This window comes from Lissotriton vulgaris, chromosome 7 (genome assembly GCF_964263255.1).
Source record: "Lissotriton vulgaris chromosome 7, aLisVul1.2, whole genome shotgun sequence".
Classification (NCBI taxonomy): Eukaryota; Metazoa; Chordata; class Amphibia; order Caudata; family Salamandridae; genus Lissotriton; species Lissotriton vulgaris.
Genome location: NC_141695.1, coordinates 27,872,033 through 27,892,163, shown reverse-complemented (window position 1 = coordinate 27,892,163; position 20,131 = coordinate 27,872,033). Strand labels below are relative to the sequence as shown.

General features: G+C 44.3%; 1 pseudogene; it reads left to right on the top strand.

Moving 5' to 3' along the window:
- The first annotated feature begins 2,473 nt into the window (after window positions 1-2,473).
- LOC147700576 (olfactory receptor 1C1-like) lies at window positions 2,474-3,472 on the top strand (annotated as a pseudogene).
- The last annotated feature ends 16,659 nt before the right edge of the window (window positions 3,473-20,131 follow it).

The window sequence follows — 20,131 nt, the reverse complement described above, 5'->3', positions numbered from 1 at the left end:
GTGTAATAAAATCGCCAAATACTTCTCTGGAAAGATAACAGACATCTATGCCAACTTCTCTGGAAACTCGACATCCGGTCATGATTTTATGGAAAGTGAAGGAGTTAGTTCCACAGAGTCATGCTTACACTGCTTTTCGGTTCCCTCTCCAGAAACACTTACAAGCATATGTAAAAGTATCAAGTCAGGTTCCCCCCGTGACCCGGCTCCTCCTAAGGTACTAGGAGCGAGCTTAACAGTACTGGAACCATACTTTAGACATGTGCTCCAAGTCTCCTTTGCCTCAGCCACTCTTCCTGAAGTGTGGAAGAAAGCTATTGTACTCCCAATTAAAAAGAAACCCAATGTGAGCCAAGACACCCTTTAAAATTTACGCCCCATCTCTCTGCTACCTTATCTCGCGAAAGTAGAAAATAGCCAATCAACAGCTCATGGCCCATCTGGAAACCAACAATCTCCTTCATAGCTCTCAATCTGGCTTTCGGTCGGGTTACTCCACGGAGACAGCTCTCCTTAGAGCGATTGAAACCCTACGGGCTGGAGCAGATGCGGGTCATACTATGGCACTTATTATGCTGGACCTCAGTGCCGCGTTTGACACTGTAGCACACTCCATCTTGCTACAGTGTCTAAACAAAGCCGGGGTCACCAAGGCGGCACTGGGATGGCTGAAAGCATTCCTTACAGACCGCTGCTTTCAGGTTCAGAGGGGAACCTTCCTCTCAGACAGCATAGCCTTAGAACAGGGGGTGCCTCAGGGCTCTGCCCTGAGCCCCACCCTGTTCAACCTATACATGGCTCCTTTGGCAGATGTGGTTCAATCGTACGGTGTTGAATTAGTTTCATACGCCGACGATACCCAACTGCTTATCTCCCTATCCCAGGCACCCACCTTAGCAGCCGCCAACTTTAAAGCCTGTATGCAGGATCTTGCAGGCTGGATGAACCAACACTGCTTGAAGCTTAATGGCTCTAAAACGGAGGTATTAGTGATAGGAGGTAATGATGCAAGCTGGACAAGAGAATGGTGGCCACCTTGTCTTGGCCCTTTACCTATTCCCTGTAAGGAAGCTAAGAATTTAGGTATATGGGTTGATCCCAAACTCTCTTTTGATGGTCATATTCATAGAGTAGTAGGGAAATGCTTCGGGGTTCTGGAGACCCTCAATCGCACGCTGGACCTTCTTCCTTTAGAGGCCAGACGAACCATGACCCAAGCCTTAGTGACTTCCCGTATAGATTACGGCAATGTGTTACTCCTAGGAACCACGGAAAAGAACATCAGGAGACTGCAGGTTCTCCAAAATACGGCAGCACGATTAGTCCTTAGACTACCCAAAGAGCAGCCTCCAAACCTACTTTGGCTGCTCTACACTGGCTACCAATAAAAAAGAGGATCTTATTCAAAGCACTCTTAATGTGCTATAGGATCACCTCGCACAAACCCCCTCCTTATCTGACGAATCTAGCCATCACCTACGAGCCTAATAGAACACTACGCTCTACGGGAACTGGCCTGCTTAAAATCCCCCGGACAAGAAAAGCCAGAATGGGAGGTCGCTCCTTTAGAGTGTTAGCGGCCAATAAATGGAACTCTCTTCCAGTGAACATCAGGCTAGCGGATACTGAAACTAAATTTAGAAAACTATTAAAAACTTACCTGTATACCCTCTAGTTTCTGGCCTCTCTACCTCGTCTGCCTCTCTCTCCACAGCGCGGGGACACGCCGGGATGGCGTCGCCATGCGCTTTATAAACCCCTTTAATATTATTATATATTTAAAATTTCATATTGATATATATTTTAAAAACAATATTTAATTCAATGATATTAATGACAACAAATGTTCTTTTTCAATATTTTTGTACTTACCATTATAAGTTAAGGATGACGATATTTTTGACAACAATATTTTGGTCATGATTTTTTGGTAGGGCAATACTTTGATAAGGTATATTTTGTCAGTGAACCCCAAGTAGGCGGTGGGCCAAATGTAACAATACTGTTCAAACATTTGTGATCAAAGATGCCCAAAGAATACAGGTTCACAAAAAACATTGAGTAGGACCCTATTGGTACCTGGTGCTTTGCCACTACCACTTTCCTTCAAGGCCCTCCATACGTCCCCCATTATTACAATATCAATTCCTTTAAATGAGAGCGGTTTTCAGGAGAAAGATTTGAACAATTTACAAGTGCATTTTATATTGCTTACTGATTGCTATTAAATCTTTTAATCAAATTTGAAAACCTTAATTACATATTCATATGTTTAGTAAGGTTATGACAGCCATAAGCTGTTGTTAATGCCTGTCGGACAAAAACTCTAGGTCAATTACCCTGTGTGCCCTAAAATAAAATCATAAACTAATACATTTCATGGTCCATTTTACTTGATAGTAGCAGACAAAAGAATATTATTTTCAATGTTATAACTGCTTTAAAAAGTGTGTATTTTATTTTCCAGATTATCGTTATAATCATTGACCAACAAGCAAGAAGCATGACAACTATGGAAAAACTTAATCAATCTTTCTTCACTGAATTTGTCATCCTGGGGTTATCACAAAACACTCATCTTCAGGTTCCAATTTTCATTGTGTTTTTTCATATGTATTTAACTACCCTGCTAGGAAACATTGTCATAATTACAATAATATGCGCTGACTCTCATCTTCAGAAGCCCATGTATTATTTTCTAATGAACTTGTCCTTCCTAGATATTTGTTTCACTTCTGGCACCATTCCAAAAATGTTGGAGATTTGTTTAACAGGCAATAAATCAATCAATTTCCTTGCCTGCATTCTTCAATTCTATGTTTGCTCTTCCTTCATTTGCACAGAGTTTTTCTTGCTTTCGGTCATGGCACTGGACAGGTATGTTGCCATATGCCACCCCCTTCGCTATACAGTCATAATGAGCAAGAGAGCTGTGGTGTTGCTGGCTGCTGCCTCCTGGTTGCTTGGCTTTCTGGGCACCATCCCACACACTGTTTTGATATCAACTTTATCATTTTGTGGATCCAATTAAATCAATCACTTCTTTTGTGATCTTACTGCTCTTCTGAAACTCTCTTGCACAGACACATTTTTCATCAATATTGCAACTTTTGCAGAAGGAGTAGTAATAGGACTATGTCCATTTATATTAACAATTATTTCATATGTGTTAATTATTTCAAATATAATGAAGATGTCTTCCACCGGTGGGAGGAAAAAGTCATTTTCCACCTGTTCAGCTCACCTGACTGCTGTTCTTTTGTTCTATGGAACTGAGCTTGGTGTTTATATGAGAACGACTGCTGGAGTGTCACTGGAAAAAGACAAGATGTTTGCTGTGATGTTTACTATTGTAATTCCAATGGTAAATCCATTTATTTATAGTTTGAGAAACAATGAGGTAAAAAGAGCTCTGAGAAAATTCAAAAAGAAGATATGTTACCAAGAAAATACACTGCACAAAGTTGAATGACTAACAAACCCAATATGCCTTATCTACCACTATGTCAAGCAAGTGTTGCCATTGTTATAAGAAACTAGCCAACATATGTGAACATACACATCTGTAGGACAGAAGAATTGGTAACAATAAAACAAAACAAATAAATTAAACTTAGGGATTTGTTTAATTCAGTCTTTCAAAGCTGTATAGAGTGATCAATTTATCTAAAAGAGAGTTGCATTTATTATGACTGATTGTGCTTCTGTCATAAATTGGTGTCTACATTATGACCAGCAAAGGAAAGTGTCTTTATGTGTACTGTGTCCTTTAAAAGATTGGGATAGTGCAAAATACTAATCTAAAGGGGCACCTGTAGAATATTTTGCAGCTAAATCTCATCGATTTGCTGATCTTGGTCCGAGCAATCTAGTCAGTCTATTAAGAGATATAAATCACAAGTGAACCAGCTTCAATAGGTGTTGTGCTCTCATTTCATTTGCACCAGTGTAAAGAAATGCCTCTTTTTGCATGATCACCCCCAAACCTTTGGACTCATGCTACTGGTTTTTCTACTCTGAAAGTGCTATGAGTCCTTCCAATCAGGTCTCATTGTCATTGAGTTGTGGCTTAAACATATATGTTTGATCAGCTTATCTCCAATTGGCATAAGTTAAATTACTTATAAGTCCCTAGTATATGGTATGAGGGGTACCTAGGGCTGTAAGTTAAGTGTCCCTCATGGTTTGCAGCACAAATGCAATAAAGCAAAGCCAGACTGTCATTGCAGACTAGTAGAGCAGTTTAAACTGCTTCCCCAGTTTCGCCATTTAAACCACTGGCAAAGCCCAAACTTTTCTTTTTAATATGTGTAAGTCACCTCCAGGGCAGGTCTATTGAGCTCTAATAGCAGGGTGCAATTTATTTAAATGAAGCACATGCATTTTTACATGTCCTGAAAGTAAAAACCTTGCATTGTTGTAATTACGGTGGAGAGGCTAGTAGCCCAATTGAAGAGTGTAGAGATACACTCTGAGAACTCAGCAGTGCTAACTTTTTTGTTGTCCAAAATTATCCAGTAGGTATGTTTGGTTTTATACAGCTGCTGTCCTTGAGACAGCCTGCTGCCCTCCCATGGAGAGTTGAGAATCTCTCTCAGGAACAGGAACAAAGTACCTGCTAAGGGACCAGGTGTGACCTCCTTTTGGCAGGATGGCTAGAGTGTGTGTGAGTCCAAAAGGCGAGCATCAATAAGGAATCCAGCTTTAAAGGGCAAATGGTAGTCACACTTTGAAAGGGCTGCTCTTTTGTCTTAGTAGATAGGCTGGCAATTTGCGCAGAGAGGGAGACACTGTGGCTAAACTGTTTTTTAAAAGGTTAGACACACCTCTTTGAGAAGCAGTCTGCCATGTTGGGAGTAGACAAAATAGTGCACTCTGGGATATCTAAATGCAACATGTTGCACAAAGTCATCATCAGGCCACGAAGGGACCTGGTAGTCCATTGACTAGTTAGTTGCCACATCCCGTAGGCTTGTAGCCGGTACAGAAGTGGAACCCTTACACCCCGGGGTTCAGATCACATCTGTACTGGAGAGAGGACTGAAGAAGGACTGCCCTGCTACTCCCTGGACTCAGTAAAGAAAGGCTGCACCAAAGTCCGGAATGCACCTACAGCACCTGTGGGCTAGCAATGAAAAGACTATGCCTGTCGTGTTCCACGCATGGGCAAGTTGATCAAGAGTGCCAGACAGAGAAGGTAACTCTACAACTCAGTTGGCTGACTCCTGGTTACAGCCACTGGACCATAGAAGCTGAGAAGCCTGCACCCTTGTGGACTTGGCACCAAAAGCCTGATTGCCACTGGATACCAAGGCACCCCTAAAAATTGCGTCTGAGTCTGCTGGACTAGTTAGATTCAACTGAGTGCCATTTGGTGGCCCAGTAAGGAAGCAGTCCGCAACCACTATTAGTTTGTTATACCCAGAAACCAGATGACCAGTGGCAACTGGTCTTGTGCAGGACTTCACTGGGACTCGACCCAATATGTCAAAATTACCTCTCACCAAGCTTGAGCTCCAAGGGGGCCCAGGGGAAGAACCCCCCCAAGACCAGCTAAGCATCCTAAGCTTCCTTGAGCATCTCAGCATCCTGTATCCCTTGCATCAGGACCACTCAGGACACATTGACTTCTATGAAGATTTGACCATAGGATTCAGAACTTGACAGGATACCACTAAAGCATGTAAGTAATTGTTCCCCTGCACATCACTGGTACCTATGACTGGCACCTCCAAAAGTGCAAATATAGTTGTTCTCAACTTGCTTGTTGCAGCAAACTCTAAGCCGTGAGTGCTGTGGTAAAGCAAAGGTTTATTGCCTTTAGTGAAAAGCAGTGCTTTATTGTTTCTTTAAAAATGGATATCTCTGAAACCCGATGGTGGATGTCTGTTGTTGAGGTGTCTATTTAAAGAAATAAATGCAACATATTTTTATAAATTGTTCTCTGATTGTGACCCTTTGATAAAGCCTGACTGCTCTGAGCCACAGCTATCCATGACTGAGCCATGGTTTTACAAAGGAACCTGACTGGACCTGTGTCATTTTTGCACGGTGAGGTTGCACACCCTATAATAATCCACATTACCTCACAACCAGCCACTAATGACTTTTGCCCATCACTATTACCTGAATCAAACTATTGCCAAGGGCCCTGAGTCTGATATTCAACCATCCAAATGTATTTTAAGCTATTACTTTCCCAAATTGTTGTTTAGTTCCTATAAACCTATATAGGATCTGCACTTTTAGACAACAAACACTGCGGGATTGGTGTCCAACCGATTCTTGACACCCCCACGGGCATGTTAGCCTCTATACCAGCTAGTGTACAGTGCCAGTAGAAACCCCTCTTACCAAGTAGAGAATAGTCATTGGCAACTATCGAACATGACAACTTTGTCCCATCTGATATCGTGTAAACAGTGCATTACTTTTCACTCAGTCACTCCAACTCACTTTGTCTCAGAGAGATACACAGAATAAATGTTGTAGACATTTGACAATAAGTATTTATTGAACCAGGGTCATTCTAGTGTAAAATAGGTGTGCTAAAACAACCATAAGACAGTAACATATGTAAATGATTAAGCACCAACAGAGTAAAAGGATGGTAGATTTCTACCATAGTGCTAAAACAATGAATACAAGCAGGTAATAAAATACATGACAGTAAAATGCGTACTCCTACGATGTGATCCTAACTAGATGTACCTAAGTGGACCTAGCATATGTGTAGGCGTAGAGCCAAGAATACCTCGAGGATAGATTCAACGTGCTGGAGCATCAGCGTCTTGCGTCAGTGTGTCGGCATGGAAGTCCTTTTCTCCTCTGACTACCACATCAAGATATTGTGTTTATAGACCCAAAGTGGTACCCTCAGGAGTTCTACCTTGCTGTGTCATGTTGGACTTAGGAAGACGGAAGGAATGACCCTTGTACATAGTTATTATGCAGGAGATGTTTGTTCTGCTGAGTTTCCAAGAATCCTCTTGCATAATGGAGGAGGCTAGTTTTCAGGGAAAATCCCATGTCCAGTAAGCAGTACCGTAACTAGGAAAAAGGTCAGTCCCAAGAACTGTTATCTAGTGTAATGGTAGGGGAGAATATAGGTGAAAGGTTAGGTGACTTCCTGTACCTATATTGGGGTAACTATATAGAACATAATAAAACATCATAAACATATTGCACCCAGTTCTCCGACATTCAATAGTGGGTGACATAAGAGAGATGCCAGACTTCTTTTCCAATTTTTCCCAAATATACACTCACCAAATTCATTGGATGAAAAATATTTTAAATCATTTTTATCTAGGAAAAGAGTCAAAATCCATACCTAAAGTTAAATTACTCAAAGTTGAGCACACTTGAAGTCTCGTGTAGGACAGAAGTGATCGGCATTCATTTGGGTATTTGATAAGGCATCTGAGAATTTACTTTTCGTAGACAAACTAGTGAAAGGCAGAGCTGATGCAGGACTCATTTACTGGAGGTGGAATTGGAATACCTATAACAAATTAGTGGATATCACTCCGCCTTCCTCCTAGCTCCTCACCTTATTTAGAGGCAAGACAACCTCCTCATTTCTAACTGTAGGGCCACAACTAGCTCCAGTGCCAGAAACTCGTTTGTGATGTGCCACCAGCTGCTGGACTACTGGGTCTATGTAGTTTGAAGGCCGCCAAACTCAGCACAAGGCTTCAATTCTGATTTTCATTCACATTTGACAAGTATCTCTTGACAATTATTGCCAGGGAAAGAGCATCAAAGTTCTCTCATGTGAGTGTCAGGGACATTGACCGTTTGCTTCTCAAAAGCAAACCTTAGCTTACAGATTTGTCTTGCAAAGCAGCAGAAAAAGCAACCAGCCTACCAAGTTTTCATACCATGGTGAGCAGCAGGCATTCAACATGTTGCAAAAAATGCTCAAAGCCAGGCTGTTTTTCTGCCAGCTCTAAAAGATCCCCTTCATGTTGAAAATGTTAGATCTTCCTGCCTGCACATATGTTCCTTGAAGGGCCTCTTCATATTTGGCAACAAGGTCATTCTATTTATTGGTTTATTACGTTCGATGACAAACATGCACCCAGCATGTCTCATCTTACAATGCTCTGGGAAAATACAACGTGGCTGTCAACCACAAATCTTTTACAAAGAACTTATGAAGAAGAAACATGGGGGCATATTTATAAGAATTATGGCACAGGGTGGCACAGCAACTTACCTTGCTGCGCCATCGTGCACCCCTGGAAAAGGGCAGGAATGCATCATATTCTTCCAATATGGTGCACTCTTGTCCTTTCCCCCTTCGCTGGTGCCATTTTGGCAGCCTAGCGCTAATGTCAGCAACCTTGCACCATGGTGCAAGGGTGCCTCTTTTACAGGCAGGATTGGTTTTCTGCAGGAAAGAACACCTTCCAGCACAGGAACAATCCTATGAGTCTTTTCCCTTTTTCTATGTGTGCCGAATGCAGCACATGCAAAAAGAGGATAAAACGAGGAGAATTAAAGATATTTCTCTTTGTTTCATCTCACCTTGGGAGGCGTAAGATCTGGGAATGAATCAACATCTTTGGGTGTTGCGTGGAAATACCCACCGCAATGCCCATGAATGCCTCCCCTACGCTCAGTGATTTGAGCTGCCTTGCCTTACTCCATACCTATGAGGCCATCCAACGCCATTCAATGTGGCTTTGCATGGCCTCATAAATATGATTTGGTGGTTTTCTCCACCGATGCATCAAAAAAGTGACATAACATCGGCACAAGGGGCTCATAAATATGGCCCATGGTGTCTGATTTTGAAAGAAAGTTGGAAATCTGCCCAGCAGGTATAGGACTTCCCATTGGTGCATATATACGATTAGCAGGAGGATAGTAAGATTCAGCAATCACATTTCCAGGTGCACTCCTGGCATACTTGTGCATGGTTACATTTTAGAAACAGAAAACATGTCCCTTTGTAGAAACCCCTTCCACAACACCCACACCAATTTCGGGCTGTGTTGTCTGTCCTAGTTTGGAAAGGAATGACCCCTGTTATTCTCAGATATAAACCCCTCACCTTTTGCTAGGTGAGAAGGGGCCATAGACACGTTTTTAAATGCTCATAATCTGTATATTTGTCAATGTTTACAAACTCGCAGCACATTCTTGCCCTATGACACTCACTCCAAGACCACATTCCACCTCTGCTCGTATATTTACTCATGCTAAAATATTTGAGTGAGTAAGGGCTAGATGTACGAAGCATTTTTGCATTTGCAAACAGTTCGATTTAGCAAATCAGGCCATTTGAGACCGCAAAATGTTTTTTGGAATGTACAATCCCAAATTGCAATTCAGTAGCTTCTAACCGAATTACAATTTGGGTTTTGTGATGCGGTATTTGGAAGGGGCGTGTTGAGTGCATCCCTTCCTCATACCTAATTGGAATGGTATGTACAAATGTTTTGCGACTAAAAAACTCAGATGCCAAATCTAGCAATTTACCACTGATTGAAAGTTGGTGGTAACCCCTTTGCAAATGGGAAGGGGTCCCCAAGAGACCACTGCCAACACTAAAAAAATGAAATGTCAAAGTTTAAATATTTGCTTTTCTTAATACATCTTGTTTTCCTTAAAGGGAAACAGGCTGGGTTTAAAAAAACAAGGATTGCTTTATTTAAAAGTGATCAAAGACATGGTGATTTGAGGACCCTAGCATGCCACCATCCCTGTGATGGCAGCGAATCCCCGTGGGTCACAAATAAGAACTACCTCATTAATTTCCATGAATTCGGTCTATTTGCAACCCCTGATTAAACACAAATGAAACTCAAAAGAGTTTTCATTCATTAGGAAAAGCGATTTCCTAATTGTGAATCGCAAAAAAATGCAATTAGGTAATCACGCTTCCTATTTTCATATATCTAACCCTGAATTTTTTTACAAGTGCAAAATCCACTTTTCACACTTACAAAAGTGGTTTCACAGTGCTAAATAAGGCTTGTACGATGGAACCCCACATGCATTTATCCCACATGCATTTACAACGAAGTCACTACCCTGACTGAGACGTTAACACGCGTTACTTTACCATGTAAGTCACTACAACCACTTGCTTTAGTGGACGCTTACTATTCCAACTCCAATCTACCCTTAAGTAGGTAAGGTGTTGGACTTAAAAATTCAACACTAGTCTAACAATGCCACCCCTACAGCAAGTCGCTGTAATGACTTGCGGGTTAAAGTAAAGCGTGGTAACGTCGTAGTTGGGGTAAGGACTGCGTTATAAAGACTGGTCATTGTTGATACTGCAGGATAATGGATGGTTCCCCTAAATAGGATGATATTTGGGTGTAACTCTGACTTAGACATGCAAATACATTTGAGAATGAGTACTATCAGTCAGTAGCAATGAAGACAGCTGCTTCATTGCTACTGGCTGATGCATGCACACTTTGTTGTTGTTGAGCACAACAAAAAGGTGACAGTGCAAAGATTTTGACTAAATGGGAATGGATGATGAGTCCAGCCCTACAGTAAACCTAGTATCCATACAAGTGGTGATAACCTTCATGTAACCTATAACCCTGCTCGCAGGCAGGTCGCTCCGCACGCTGCTGCATGACTCTGCCTTCATTGTTTTTGCCTACTCTTGTATTTTTCCCCTGTGCCTAACTTTCTTTCTTGCCCAGACTTGTTTTTAATCCCCTGTGCCTGTACTTGCTTTCTTGCCCAGACTTGTTTTTATTCCCCTGTGCCTGTATTTGCTTTCTTGCCCAGACTTGTTTTTATTCCCCTGTGCCAGTACTTGTTTTCTTGCCTAAACTTGTTTTTCCTTCCTGTGTCCAGTTCTCCCGCGGTCCTCGTCCATTTTTCCCACCGCTGCGTCCCTGTGGCCCCGCCCACCTGCAATCCCATTCGCCGCCCAGCTCCTGCCTCACAGCTGCTCCTTCCTCCCACATCCCCCCATATGGAAGCCGCTACGCGGCCGCGCTGCTGGCGCACCTAAGGCAAGCCCGCCTCTGCCCGTCCGTGCCTGGACCCTGCCCAGTGCCAGGACCCCTGGACACCACACACGCCGCCCGACACCGCTACGATGCCAGAACCCTCCACGCACTCAACACCGGACGATCACTCACCTGCTTCCTGGCCGCCCGAAGCGCACCCACGGAGCTATCACCTGCCGGAACTGCAGCTTCACAAGCATCCGTCCCACCACGCTGCCGACCAGAACCCAACCACCTCCGATGCATTCTTCTCAACACCCGCTCCGCCCGAAAACATGCTGTTGAACTCTGGGACCTACTCGACTCAAACTCCCCAGACCTCTCCTTCCTGACGGAGACCTGGCTGAACCCTGCTTTGGCACACCCGAAATAGCCATAGCCATCCCAGAAGGCTACAAGATCACCTGCAAGGACCGCACCAACGGAGCGGAAGGAGGAATCGCCATCGTCCACAGGAACACTCTAAGAGTCTCGACCAACATCGACGACACGCTCAGCACCGCTGAACACCTGCACTCCCAGATCCACGCCGACCCCAACACCACCCTCAGAGGAACCCTCATCTACAGACCGCCCGGACCCCGACCACAGTTCAGCGACTCCATCGCCGACTTCGTCAGCACACACACCCTCGCCTCCATGGACTACATCCTCCTTGGGGACCTGAACTTCCACCTCGAGAACAATGACGACACCAACTCCACCACCCTGATCGACAACCTAGCCAACCTCGGACTCAGACATCTCGTCACAACACCCACCCACTCCGCCGGTCACACGCTTGACCCCATCTTCTCCACAAGCCCCCACGTCTCCTTCAACCATACCACTTAACTCCACTGGGCCGACCAGCGCTGCATCCACTTCACCTTCAAGAAACCCACCAAAAACCACCGCACCCAACAGATGCCTCATTGCTGCTGGAGCAAAGTCACCGAAGACCAGCTAACCACCACCCTCGCCAGAGCCCACCCACCGACCATACCGACCCGACACCGCCGCCTGCAACCTCAGACAGTGGATCAACGACTGCACCAACACCCTCGCCCGATCAAGAAACCATCCAACAATCACACCAACAAGAAAGCCAGATGGTTCACTGAAGACCTCCGGGCCTCCAAGCAAACCTGCCGAAAGCTGGAGAAGATCTGGCTCCGTGAACGAACACCGCACAGCCACGCCGCCCACAAAAATGCCACCCGCAGACACCATCACCTCATCAGATCTGCCAAAAGGTTCTCCTTCAAAGACCGCCTAGACAACAACGCGCACAACAGCAAAGAGCTCTTCAACATCGTGAAGGAACTCTCCAACCCCAGCTCCAACACCAATGACGTCCCACCCTCGCAAGACCTGTGCGACTCGCTGGCCACCTTCTTCCACCGCAAGATCACATACATCCACAACAGTTTTAACGCCATGACCGCCTCAACAACCACTGAGACCTCCGCCCCCAAGACCACCATCCGCTCCAACTGCCTGCTCTACTGGACCAACATCAATGACGATGACACCATCAAAATCATGAACACCATCCACTCCGGATCTCCGTCAGATCCATGCCCACACCACATCTTCAACAAAGCCAGCACTTCCATCGCACCCCATCTCCGGAAATTCATAAACAACTCTTTCGAGACAGCAACCTTCCTGGAGAGCTGGAAGCACTCCGAGATCAACGCCTTACTCAAGAAACCCAAGGCGGACCCCAAGGACCTCAAGAACCTCCGGCACATCTCCCTGCTCCCGTTCCCGGCAAAGGTCATCGAGAAGACGTCAACGAACAACTGACCCGCTACCTCGAGGAGAACAACATCCTGGACCCTTCCCAGTCCGGGTTCCGCTGCAACCACAGCACAGAGACTGCCCTCATCGCCGCCACTGATGACATCAAGTCCCAGCTGGACAATGGAGAAACAGCCACCCTCATCCTCCAGGACCTGTCAGCCGCCTTCGACACGATCTGTCACCACACACTACGAACACGCCTCCACAACGCTGGGATCCAAGAGAAAGCCCTGGACTGGACCACCTCCTTACTTTCTGGCAGAACACAGAGCGTCCGCCTTCCCCCCTTCCACTTCAAAGCCACCGAGATCATCTACGGCATACCCCAGGGCTCATCCCTCAGCCCAACTCTGTTTAACATCTACATGGCACCGCTCACTCACGTCGCCCATCGGCATGACTTCAACATCCTCTCCTACGCCGATGACACCCAGCTGATACTCTCCCTCACCAAGGGCCCCCACACCGCCAAAACCAACCTTCATGAAGGAATGAAGGCCGTTGTTGAATGGATGAGGAACAGCCGACTGAAGCTGAACTCGGACAAGACAGAGGTCCTCATCCTCGGATCCAACCCTTTGGCCTGGGACGACTCCTGGTGTCCGCCCGCATTGGGACCTGCTCCAACACCCACCGACCAAGCACGCAACCTAGGGGTCATCCTCGACTCCACCCTCTCCATGACTAAACAAGTCAATGCCGTCTCCTCCTCCTGCTTCAACACCCTCCGCATGCTCGGTAGGATCTACAAGTGGATCCCCACTGAAATTAGAAGAATAGTCACCCAGGCCCTTGTCAGCAGTAGGTAGTACTATGGAAACACCCTCTACGCAGGAGCCTCGGCCAAACTCATGAGATGGCTCCAACGCATCCTGATCCTCAACATCCCTCGCCACAGCCACATCACACCCCACCTGAGAGACCTGCACTGGCTCCTGGTCAACAAGAGGATAACCTTCAAGCTCCTCACCCACGAACACAAGGCACTCCACAACACCGGACCAACGTACCTCAACAGATGACTCAGCTTCTACACCCCCACCCGCCAGCTCTGGTCCGCCGACCTCACCCTCGCTACAGTCCCCCGCTTCCGAAGAGCGACCTCAGGTGGCTGATCGTTCTCTCACCTCGCCGCAAAGACCTGGAACACCCTCCCCATCAACCTACGGCAGACCCAAGACCTGCTGACCATCAGAAAACTCCTCAAGACCTGGCTTTTCGAGCAGTAGCAGCATTCCCCACCCCAGCGCCTTGAGACCCTCACGGGGGAGTAGTGCGCTTTACAAATGATATGATTGATTGATTGATTTATTTATTTCACTCACTGAGAACCTTATTACGAGTTGTTCTTCACTAGTAGGGTAGTAAATTCTGCACAGGAAATTTATGTTTCCATGTGGTAACACCATGCAAATACCATTGAATTCTGAGTTAAACTCCAAGGAATAGCGGATTACCGGGTGGCACCAGATTTACCATTGGTAAAACATATATTTTAACCCTTTAGGCTCAAAGCAGGCAGTACATGTATGCTGCAGTGTCTGTGTGAGGTGAACGAAGGCATGGGGTCTGGGAAGTAGGGTGGAAGGGGAGCTTATTTCTTGCAGGAAATAGAATTTTATGTTAACCCTGACTGAAATAGAAATGGAGAGTTAGCTTTGGTAGCTGCTGCAACCTGAGTCTCATGCAATTTTATCAAGATTAGCGCCTGCACAGTAAAATTGGATGCTGTGTTTAAACTTCTAAGAAAAATGGGTGCATAAACCTCAGCCTACTCAGAACCAAGCAGATTTACGTACAGTAATTTTGATCCGCGTAACTTAAATTTACAGCCTGAGCAGGAACAGGACAATCACTGGCTTATAGGAGTCAGTGATTTGTCTTATAATAGTTATGGTGGCCTCCTGAATGAGGCCAATGCTTGATTTATTGATATCTTCAACAATGGAAATAGTTTAAGGCTGGCACTCATGCTTGATGCAAAACCAATTCTCTTTAGTTGAGTTTCAATCATCTCTATCTAAGCATAAATTAGGAGATATAGGGGTCTTTTTGACCCAAGTAGACACAGCTCTATTGAGGGATGTATTTAAACTAGAAACAAATGCGTGCTTGCTCCTTTGGGTATGCATTTACACTGACTGTAAAAAAAGCTATTCCTCCCTGTTGAGAGACTATACCAAGATTAGTGCAGCCTACTCGCCATCTGTTACACCAAACCAACTGGTAATAGTTTTTGTCTAAAAGAGTAAGAGGTCTTGGCCAGCTCAAAATTAATGAAGTAGAAGCTCCCACCCTTCATACGTGGTCTTCTTGTGCAGGATCAATATTAGGTGGTATCAAGGGATGTGACAAACCTGGAGACCAGACTAGGGTTGCCAGAGCCTTGACTAGTGCTATAGAACAATTCCTAGCTAGGATGTAGGTAGCAGATGTTTAATTGGAAGAAGAGGTTCAAAACGAATTAAGCTTCCATTGCTGTTAACCATTGATATGATCTTGTGTAACATGGCGGCCATCGACAAACATCAATTGCCTGCAAGAACAACAATGCCCTCACCCTCTTTTGCATCAGTGTCGTGAAGGATACGTAAAGCAGGCAGAGCTCACAAAGCAAATGTGACGGAATGGGGTGATGGGATGGCTGTGTGTATCTTTGCAAATCTGAAATCGTCTGTAAAGCTTTGGGTGGACAACAAGTGATTAGTTTATACAAGATTACCAACATAGACACAGATGAAGGTATTAGTAATGTTTTATATGATCAGTTAGTATCTGCCCCCAAAGGCCAGTGAGTTACAGAGGGAATCTCAATAATTCAAACATTTTAAGTAGCTCATGAGTTGCCTTATTAGTTATATGGGGAAATACAATTACATATAATATAAGGGGATCAGAGTATGATTCATAAGGATTAATGAGGTAAATGCTGTTATTAATGAGTTATGACAGATTCCTGCTTTTCCTTTCTAATGCATAAAGAAGCAAATCATTTTTTGAAATTTAAGGGGTTTGAACCTTTATCTGCCTTGAATGGAAACAAGATCCTTTAATAATAGATATATGAGGCTCAATACTCCCATAAAGCATATCTCACAAAGAATGTTGAGAAATATACATTCATGAAAATGGCTAACTTCATTTCAATCTAATTTAATTCCCTAAATCCCTTATTAAAATGTTTGAAATACAATACACTTCACAGTGTTTGAAAAGATCCCTAAGGCCACCCAAAGATCAAATGTGTCTATAAATACAATAGGATCAAATGGCAGTTAATTTTATTACATTGCTTTGTTACTAATTGCAGGAGCCTAGATTCCACCCCCATGGTAGCTCCGGGTGGAATTCTGTCACGGTTAAGTAGGTCCTGAGACCACAGCTCAGAGCCTACCAGAGGTCCTGTGTGGGCTAAAGAAGAAGGAGCGCTGACCTGAGACTGCCATGTTCAGGAGATGGCTAAAAGCTCACCCCTTCGGATCCACTATAGTGTACTGACACTTGTACTCACCAGTAAGGATGTTGCACAATATGCCTAAAGTACCAAGCATGAATTTAGGTGATGGGATCATGGAATAAAATGATGGGGAAACACCAAGATTACTTCTTAGTTTAGTAAGCGAAGACCCAGATTTTCAGTAAAGGTGTACAGACAAGTCATATTACCTGCCCTTTACCAGATGTTGGTTTGCTAATAAAATGTTAACTGGGATTATCAATACGAGGTAGGATACAGTCTTTTGCTCGGAAGTCAGTTTCTCTCAGTACTACATTGAAAGTGCTGATCTTTCCTTACCGGAAGAAGCCAAAGAATTAGACTGCCCCCCTTCCTCTCAGATCCCTACATGGTCCCCCTCGCCGCCATCATCCGACAAAACAGCCTCAACATTGTCTTTTACGCTGACGACACCCAGCCGATTCTCTCCCTCACCAAAGACCCCGCCACCGCCAGAATCATCTTCCAGAATGGAGTGCAGGAGGTCATTGAATGGATGACCAACAGCTACCTCAAGCTCAATGCCGAGAAGACAGTCCTCGTGTGCGGTACCACCCCTTCAGCATGGGACAACACCTGGTGGCCAACAACCCTCGGAAGCCCACCGACCCCCTCGGACCATGCCAAAAACCTCTGCATCGTACTTGGTTCATCCCTCAACAAGAACCGACAGGTCAACGCCGTCGCCTCCAGCTGCTTCAACACCCTCCGCATCCTCTGTAAGACTTTCAAATGGCTCCCCCCGGAGTCAAGGAAGACAGTCACCAATGAGCTCATCATCAGCAGACTCAACTATAGAAACGCTCTATACGCCGACATGGACAGGTCCTTACTCAAAAAACTCCAGGCGATACAGAACACCACTGCCGACTCGTCCTCGCCATCCCCCGGCATGTACATATCAGCCAACACGTCCAAACGCTTCACTGGCTCCCCATGGAGAAAAGAGTCACCTTCAAAATCCTCACCCATGCCTACAAATGCCTGCACAACACCAGACCTGAATACCTCAATGACAAAATCAACTTCCATGTACCCAAAAAAACCCTCCACTCTTCCAACCTCGCACTGGCCGAAACCCAACGTATTCACAGAGCCAGAACAGGTGAAATATCCTTCTCTCACATTGCGGCCAAAACCTAGAAAGAGCTCCCAGCAGACATCAGAGTTGCGCCCTCCCTGAACACCTTCAGGAAGGCCCTCAAGACCTGGCCCTTCGGCTACATGGAGTTGCAAAACCCCCCCAGCGCTTTGAGACCCTCACGCGTGAGTAGCACGCTGAACAAACCCTTGATTGATTGATTGATTGATTGATTTGCAAGTAGAGGATGCATCACCATGACTTTGTTTCTGTCTTTTGCTTCTGAATCTTTGCCCTTTCGTTCCTACTTTTGTGCTGATTTTGTTATCTTGGTGATGGAAATTTCTACTGGATTCCCCTTCTGCATAATCGGCTCTTTCTTCTTTCTGATTCAAGAGGAGTTTGGTGCATTGCTAATCACTTCTGTATTAGTCTTCTTCTTCAATGAAGTTTTAAAAGATTGCCAAGGAGGTTTTTTCCTCCTTACTAGAATCCTCTTACAGAGACACTTGACACATTTCTAGTATACTATTCTGCGAATAGTGGCACTGCGGCTACTGGGAGGAGATGCCCTTTCTTCAGGCAATCTAGGATACTCAATAGACCTCACTGGTCAGTCCTTGACAGATTGTAACCCCAATGATTCCGGCATGATTTCTCTGCTTATGCTAAAACTAGTTGCAAGGCCTTATAATGATATTTAAAATTTGTTGGCAAATTAAGAATATAAGACTCCTGACCACCTTGATTTCCTGCCAATTTTCAAGTTTCTTCATATTTAAGTAGGCAATATCTACAACTCCCGCTTTGCCAATAGACTTCAGAAGCCCATCAGCTTTGGATCCAAAAATGTACAGTTATTGTAATTTTTTACCTCGATTTCTGGTAACAGAGATGAATCAGAAGGACCTACAGAATGTGTTTGAAAGTCTGTTTGGAGAGTCATGTCATTAAGGGGCCTGAGTGGGTGTATCAAAGGTTATATTAGGGTATGAAGAGGTACATCAGATTATCACGTGGATGATGTCATCAGTGATGTCATCAGTGATGTCACTGACCATGTCATGAATGATGTAATATGTGATGTCATCAGCAGTGCATTGCGGGGGGCCAGTTATAGTTAGCTGAACTAACTATATCGGCCGAATTTCTAAAGTTTTTATGCTTTTTTCACAGAATTTCAAAGGATTTTAGATGCTAATTTCTAACTATAACATCCGTGAAACCTGTGTTTTTTTCAGTGAATTTCAAAGGGTTATTTTATGCTAATTTCTAATTGTGCCTACAGAGTTAGACATGTGCAGAAAGAGGGATAAAAGGGGCAGAAAGAAGCAAGAGAAATGGAGAAAGAGACTACAGAAGTCCAGAAAGACGAAGAAAGGTGCAGAAAGAAGCAAAAGATGTGCACAAAGCACCAACAGAGGAGCAGAAAGAGGCCATGTGGCAAAGTCATCCTGTGCCCCCAACTTTTTGCTGATGGTAACTGACTCTTAGTAACCAGGCCTTGAGCCAGTGCAATGCTAAAAGGCACTTAGTACACAGTGAAAACACCTGCAAACACTAGGGAACAGTATGCGTTGGGGTACCCCTATGATTGGCATGACCTCCTTTTTAAAAAAAATATATTTATTGAGATTTTCCTGAGCAATAAAAAAAAACTTACAAATACAAATTCATTATTCCTTATAAAAAGACAGACACAGCATACAGATTCAGATAATTACTGAGTTATAAAAAGGCCCAAACTAGATGGTAAAAGCCTAAATGGCATAAAATCTTTTAGCTAAAAGCTGCCACAGTATTTCAATTAATACAATTGATATAACCATTTGACATTCGCTATTATCACACTCTTTCAAAGTCTTGAATCGCTCCATTTTTTCAATGGTGCCCAAATCCTTCTGCCCATCTCCCGAGTTTTTTTTTACCTTTTTGTTCATACAGACAGGACTCTATGTTATGCATTCCCAATAATCTAGCAAACCACATTTGGAAAGAGGGGGCAGTAGTGTCTTTCCATCCCTTGGAGATAAGAATCTGGAGTACCGCCACCGAGATAAAAACCAAAGCTTCTGCCTCTTTCCCCAGCTTCTGCCTACCATCTGTACCTAATACCATCAGGGTAGGGGATAGATTGATTTTAAGATCTAGCAGCCCCTCCCAGAATTTCATAATCTCCTTTCGAATTGGGGCTAACATATCACATTGGTAAAACATGTGCAATAAGTCTGCTGGGCCAACATTACATTTGGGGCACCTATCATCCTCCCTAACCCCCCAGACAAACAGCTTAGCCGAGGTGTGATAAAGATTAAACAAAGTTTTATAATGCTGTGCTCTGAGGTAAATACTTCCTTATTTAAGAGCAGAGCTAGATCGAGGTCGGCATCTGGATCTCCCAACTTCAACACCAGTGATGATTCGCATTTCTCTAGATCATCTTGAATTCCCAGCAAAAGATAATTGTATACTATTCTGATCTTCTTTCCCCCTTTTGATAGATAGTCCATTATTGGGTTATCAGTTACCAGAGAAATCCTAGGCCTGAGGGTCGACAGGGTTTGTACAATCTGGCCATACAAAAATCTGTGATTGGGGGGGATACCGTACCTCTGCTGGATTATTTCAAACCCAAGGATATCTTCACCTACCATAATATCCCCCAAACTCCTGACATAGTGCTACTTCCAGAACCTACAGTTTAAATCTGTGCCCAAATGGGGAAAAAGGCTAGAGTTCCAAAGATGGAGATGTGCATTTATCTTTGGAATATTC